This window comes from Sturnira hondurensis, unplaced genomic scaffold, assembly GCF_014824575.4.
Source record: "Sturnira hondurensis isolate 20B ecotype Veracruz unplaced genomic scaffold, ASM1482457v3 Scaffold0010128, whole genome shotgun sequence".
Taxonomy (NCBI): domain Eukaryota; kingdom Metazoa; phylum Chordata; class Mammalia; order Chiroptera; family Phyllostomidae; genus Sturnira; species Sturnira hondurensis.
This window is the reverse complement of record NW_028082759.1, coordinates 15,348,060-15,354,764: the sequence shown is the minus strand read 5'-3', so window position 1 is coordinate 15,354,764 and position 6,705 is coordinate 15,348,060. Positions and strand designations below refer to the sequence as shown.

The 6,705-nt window shown below is 42.3% G+C and overlaps 1 pseudogene; it reads left to right on the top strand.

The window, feature by feature from the left end:
* Positions 1–5,966: 5,966 nt before the first annotated feature.
* Positions 5,967–6,488, top strand: LOC118995269 (ferritin light chain-like; annotated as a pseudogene).
* The last annotated feature ends 217 nt before the right edge of the window (positions 6,489–6,705 follow it).

The window sequence follows — 6,705 nt, the reverse complement described above, 5'->3', positions numbered from 1 at the left end:
CCAGGGATCTCCACCCCAACCTCCCACTGACACCAGCTCTAGCCAATGTGCGGACCTGGGGATGTTCAATGGCACACCAGTGGACTCTTGGAGACTCGAAGACACTGTGAGATGCAGAGGGGGCTGCACAAAAGAGGTTAGGTGACCATGGCCATCACAGCCCCGTAACTGTGGCCAGGGGCAGGGAATGTTGCAGAGAGAATCCATCTGAATCAGACCTGATTCCATCATTCCATCACGGTCTGACATGATTACAGACTGATTGCAGAGATTTAGGAAAGGCCAGCTATTGGTAAGGAAACGCAGTAAATACCATCTGCTAATGGGTGCTGCTGCTTTTAAAGAATTGATACCAAGCAATAAAATTATATTCAGCTGAAGAAGTAGGTATAATGTACAAAGTATAACAAATAAGGTACCATTAATATGTAGTCTCTCATAGTTGTTTTATAATTAGTTACATGTAGCATAATAATTACAATGAGTTATGAATAAATTAAATATAAATGGAATAGAATTAAAATTACAGAATTACAATTCTATTTCATATGATTTAATGAATTAAATCACAGCTATTTACATCTACATAGTAACTAAGAGTAAATATCACAGAAGGAAGCTTGAAAAGGCAATACAACCTAAGTAAACAATATACATTTTTGTGAAACTTATCATCAATACATTCAGAAATATAATTTTGCTTATGAAACCACAAAAAATAAAGGTCACTATGTGAGGTGACAGATGTGTGCTTGTGGTAATCATTTTACAATATACATTACGTCCTCACTATCATTGATAGGTTCTTGGAAACTATGAATCTCAGTGAAACAGTGTAAAAAGAAGTCAATTTTCCCATTGGCTAATTAGATATAAGCAAGAATTAAGTTCCTACAGCATATTTATGGTCACAAAATATCACCAAACTTGTAAATAAAGACCCAAAACACCTTTAATATTAAACAGTGAAATAAATGTGAGCTATACATACATTGAAGAAAGATGAATATAAACCAATAAGATCTCTATTTTCCAGCCAGGCTGGCGCCAGTTCAAGGTTACAGACTAAGCATGTGAATTTATCTCCTCACTCTCCCCAGATCCCACCAAAATAGGAATATACCAGCTAAAAGGGGAGGGTCAGAAACAGCAGTGAGCCCTGGCTGGTGTAGCTCAGTGGATTGAGCGCGGGCCTGCGAACCACACGATTGCGGTTCAATTCCCAGTTAGGGCACATGCCTGGGTTGTGGGCCAGTTCCCAGCAGAGGACTCACGAGAGGCAACCATACATTGATGTTTCACTCCTTCGCTCCTTCCTTTCCTCTCTAAAGATAAATAAATAAAATCTAAAAAAAAACCAAAACACAGCAGTGAGAAGAACATGAGGGAGTTTATCAGTGGGTAAACTATTTCAACACAGTTCTAGAAGGTAAAAGGCAAGTGGAAGAGTGAAGCAGACTAGAAAAAGACAAAACCCAGAATAAATATGAAGAGACTGCAGCTCAAGAGGGAGCTATTCTGCCTTTCAGAACTCGGGAGGGGTGGGGCTGCAGACCCGAGGATGCCCGGTGTGATGGGCAGCAGAGTCCAGTACAGGGCTGAGAACAGCAGTGTTTATTGAAGTCTTGCTGCCGATTTCTCCATCTTTATATTCATAATACACAGCCAGGTGTTGCCCTCTGGGCAAAAGAAAAAAAAGTAGAAGAAGGGTTTTTGTGTGTATTTTCTAAATAAATTTAACACTCTGTCTAGAATAAACAAAAAAAGTAACTCTTGCTATTGGAGCAGGAAGAAAGAGAGCCATTCTGAGAGTCAGGGTTCCCCAAGGTAACGGAGAGCCCGGAAGAAGGCCTGGGCATGGCTCTGGAAACAAAGGGTGGTGGGCAGAGCTCAATGGTCTTGATATAAGAATGGGAGAGGTAGTTAGGATCACGACTCATAATGAAGGGCAAACATGGGAAATCATTGACGTGCACTCTTGCCAGCTACTTTGTGAGGATACAGATTATATGAAGCTATGAATCCCCCACTGACTTGGTGACTGGGCCTGTTAGATCCAATAGTTTTAAAGAAGTTGAGTTAGTTATTAAAAACCTTCTTTCTCTCTCTCTCGCTCTCTCTCTCACACACACATACATGATATTGTTAGACTTTTGCTTCTAGCCAAGATGGAATAACAAGAACCAACTTTACCACACCACCTGAAAAACCTGAACTGTCCTCATCATAATATTATAACATGATAACTAAAAAACTGGACAAGGCTTTTAGGCATTGCACATCGACCACCTCAGCAAAGGATGTTGATCCCTGAGAGAGGGGAAACATACAAGGTGAACCTTCTAACTGAGCTTACAGCTCACATCTTCCGGGCTTCCGTGCAGGGTGGGGGAACCCGAATAGAACAAGGCAGTCACCTTGAGTTGAGAAGAGGCACACAAGGCCTAGAGAGGCCAAGAACTGGAGTTCAAAACGCAGAGTCCTGAGAGAGGCAGCTGAACAGAATAAGAGCGGTTGTGACCCACTGCAAGACGATTTCCTTTGCATTTTCAGCTGAGTAGTTAGAAGCACATATGACTGTAAAGAAATGACCCCAGGAAAGGAAAAGAACCACCTGAAAAGAGCAGATGCTCAGGGCTCAGACAGGTGCAAGGACATTTCATGTTCTGAAAAGCCAGAGGGGAAAACCTAATAATTCAAGGAAAATTGGCTAGAGCACCTGTACGATGGCATCGCCTCAGTAGTGGAGAAAATTAGCCTTAGATCACAGGTGATCCTGGTTTCACAAGTGAAGAGATCAACCTGTTACACTAAGGCATTCAACTGCACTTCAGAGCAGAGCTCAAGAATATTTACAGGAATATAATAGCACGCATCTAATAAGGTAAAAATCAAAACCTTTGGAGTTTAATAAAAAAATTATCAAGCATGCAAAGAAGTAGGATAATATAAACTACAATAAAGAGAAAAAAATCAGTGAATAAACACAGTCCCAGAACTGGCATAGATAATAGAATTGTCAGACAAGGATGTTAATGCAATTATTTTAACTCTATTCCACATATCCAGGAATGTAGCAGAAAGATTGAGCAGGTAGATACAGACTTGAAAAGACTTTTTAAAAAAATATATTTTATTTATTTATCTTTAGAGCGGAAGGGAAGGAGAGAGGAAGAGAAACATCAATGTATGGTTGCTTCTTATGCATCCCCTGCTGGGAACCGGCCTGCAACCCAAGAATGTGCCCTGACTGGGAATCAAACCGTGATTGTCTGGTTCACAGGCCAGTGCTCAATCCACTGAGCTACACCAGCCAGGGCTTTGAAAAGACTTTTAAAAGATCCAAATATAACTCTTTGAGATAAAAGAAAAGGATGCTTGAAGTTAAAAATATATAGGTGGAATAGGTTAAACAGCAGTTTAGGCATTGGAGAATTAAAGATTAGTGAACTTAAAGATACAGAAACTATCTAAAATAAAATATATAGAGAAAAAAGAGAAACATTAAGAGAGCTTTAGTGATCTGTGGAACACTTTCGAGTGGCCTATTATACATATAATTAAAGTCCTCACAGGAGGAGAAAATAATTGAAGAGGTAATAAAAAAATTCCAAATATGATGAAATCTATAAACCCACAAATTCAAGAACTCAACAAACCCTGAGCACAAGAAACAAGAAAATACAGGTAGATTAGAATTAAGGGGCTTAAACCTACCAACAAAGGAAAAATGTGACAAGCAACTAGGGTAGCAGGGAAGGCATATTACACACAAAGGAACAAAATAAGAATGAGAGCGAGTTCTCACTGGAAAAAAAATAATTAAGACAGTGGAGCAGTATCTTTAAAGTACTGAGGGGGAAAAAATCCCTCTAAACTTAAAATTATATACCCAGCAAAAATGTTTTTCAAAAACCAAAAGCAAGGGGTGGTCCTTTCCAAAGACCCCACAAGATGGCCGAAGTGCAGCCGAAAAAAGAAGCGGACCTCCTGCGAGTTCACCTGCCCCGGCGGCATCTCCACCGCGTGGAGATGTGCCTCTGAGCCGCTGGTGCCAGTGAACCACACACGGCAGCGCAGCTGAGCCCAGGCCTGTGGGGGAAGCAGCACTCTCTGCCGACTGTGCACCCAAGAAGGCGGCTCCCCACGCCCCCATGGAGTAGCCCAAGGTGGTGAAGACACACCTGCGGGACATGATCGTCCTTCGGGAGATGGTGGGCATCTACAATAGACGTTTCCAGCCTCTGACCTGTTGGAAATCAAGCCTGAGATAACTGGCCACTGCTGTACCAGTTCTCCATCTCCTACAAGCCAGAGAGGCGCAGACCGACCAGCATCGAGGGGCATCTCTCCTCAATTCCCTGTTCTGTTTGGGTTCCCCCTCTGTGTATCCATAAAAGTGCAGACTTCCCCTTTAAAAAAAAGGCAAAATGAAAACTTTTTTCACACATACCAAAGCGAATTAGACATTTACTCTAAGATCTCACAACACATGCTCTTCAGGAAAAGTCTATACTAAGGTATGAGGAGCACCACAAATGGTCAATATGTGTGTAAACATAAAAGAGTTTTATTTTTATATCTTTCTAAAAGGTAAATATCTTTTTACAGAAAAAGTAATAACAATGCGCATTGGGGTTTATAACATGGGAAGCGTATGTACAAGGTATGGGAGGAGAAATGAGAGTACACTGTTAAGTTTCTTACATCATACATGACGTGGTACACTGTTAACCGAAGATGCACTGTGATCACCCAAAGATACTCCAGACTCTAACGTAAGCACACACAAAAAGAAAAACTCATAGCCAATAAAGCAGAGAACAAATGGAATAAATAAATAAAAGGGAATAAACAATAAATGGAACAACTAAACAACATTAAGGTGATGGATTTTAAACCCAACTAGATCATAATCACATCAAATATAAAGGGTCTAAACTCCTCAATTAAAACCTATAAATTGTCATATTGACAAAAATAAGCAAAACTCAATTATATGAGGCCTCCAGTAAATGCACTTTAAATAGAAAGACAGAAATAAAAATTGAAAAATTGAAAAAAATCTGTTAACAGGAATCAGAAGGGTAGTTGCATTAATAACAAAGTAGATTTTGAATAAACATTATTCAAAGGATACAGGACACTTTATAAAGACACAGGAGGCAATGAATTCATCAGGAAAATGTGACCATCCTAAATGCTCACGCAACCAATTAAGAGAGCTTGAATATATATGGAACAAAGGCTGATGGAACTGTAAGAAATGGAAAAATTCATACCATAGTCAGAGACATCAATATCCCTGTTTCTCAATAACTGATAGAACAGGCAGACAGAACACCAACAAGGAGACAGAAGAATGAACACTGTCTACCAAACCGACCTATTAAACAATTAGACACTCCACAGCAAAGTGTACATTCTTTCAATTCTATTCAGAATTCGGACCAAGACTGACCACTGTCCTGACCATAAAAAGTCTTCAAAAATTCTTTTAATAATTAATTCATACACATTATATTTACTCTATAATGGCATTGAATTAGAATCAACAACAGAAAGGTCTCCCCACCTCAAACCCTAAGTATTTAGAAACTATATAAACCACTTTAAATCACCTGCAAGTCAAAGAAGAACTCCAGGGGGAAATCAGAAAATATTTTGAACAGAATGAAACTGAAAACACATTTCCAACTTGGTCAGACATGGCTAAAGCCGTACTGAAAAGGTACAGTACTCAAGGCCTACATTAGAAAATGGGAGGCAGCACCCTCAGGGGTTCCCGGGCCCATCTCTTGCTTCAGCAGTGTTTGGACAGGACAGACCCAGGGACCTGCTTCCAGCCTCCCTCTGCCCTCCAACTTCTTTTCCAGTCACTACGAGAGGAACCACCTCAGCCATCCCCAGCCTCCGAGACCAGCTGACACCAGTTTTTGACCTTAATTCCTTATTACTGAACAACCATGAGCTCCCAAATTCATCAGAATTATCCACCAACGTGAAGGCCACCATCAACCACCCCGCCACCCTGCACCTGCGGGCCTCCTACACCTACTCTCTCTGGGCTTCTGTTTCCACCACGACGATGGGGCTCTGCAGCGCGTGGGCCACTCCTTCCACGAGTGGACAGAGGAGAAGGGCAAGGGACCCAGCATCCCCTGCCAGTACAAAACCAGCACAGGGCGGGAGCGGGGGCGCATTCTCTTCCAGGGTGACCAGAAGCCCTCCCACGGTCAGTGGGGTCCAACTCAGGATGCCAGGGAAGCAGCCTTGGCCTTGGAGAAGCACCTGAACCAGGCCCTTTTGGGTCTGCAAGCCCTGGGTTCTGCCCTCAGCTGTGACTTCCTGGAGAACCACTTCCTGGGTGAGGAGGTGAAACTCATCAAGCAGATGGGAGACCAGCTGACCCTCCTCTACAGTCTGGCGGCCCCCGGGCTGGGCGGGGCAAATATCTCTTCAAAAGGCTCACCCTCGTGCATGACTAGGAGCCTTTGGAGCCCAGAGGCTTGGAGGGGGCCCGTCTCCATCCCCCCCCCATGTCAGGCCTCTGCCGGAGGAGCCTCTCCCTGCAACCACTAAACAGACTTTTAACCATCCTGGAACCCTTTCCCATGCATTGGACCAAATGGAAATAATAAGGCTTTTTGCAGGAAAGGAAGAGGAAGAAAGAAGAAAGGAGAAAGAAAACGAAACAGGTCCCAC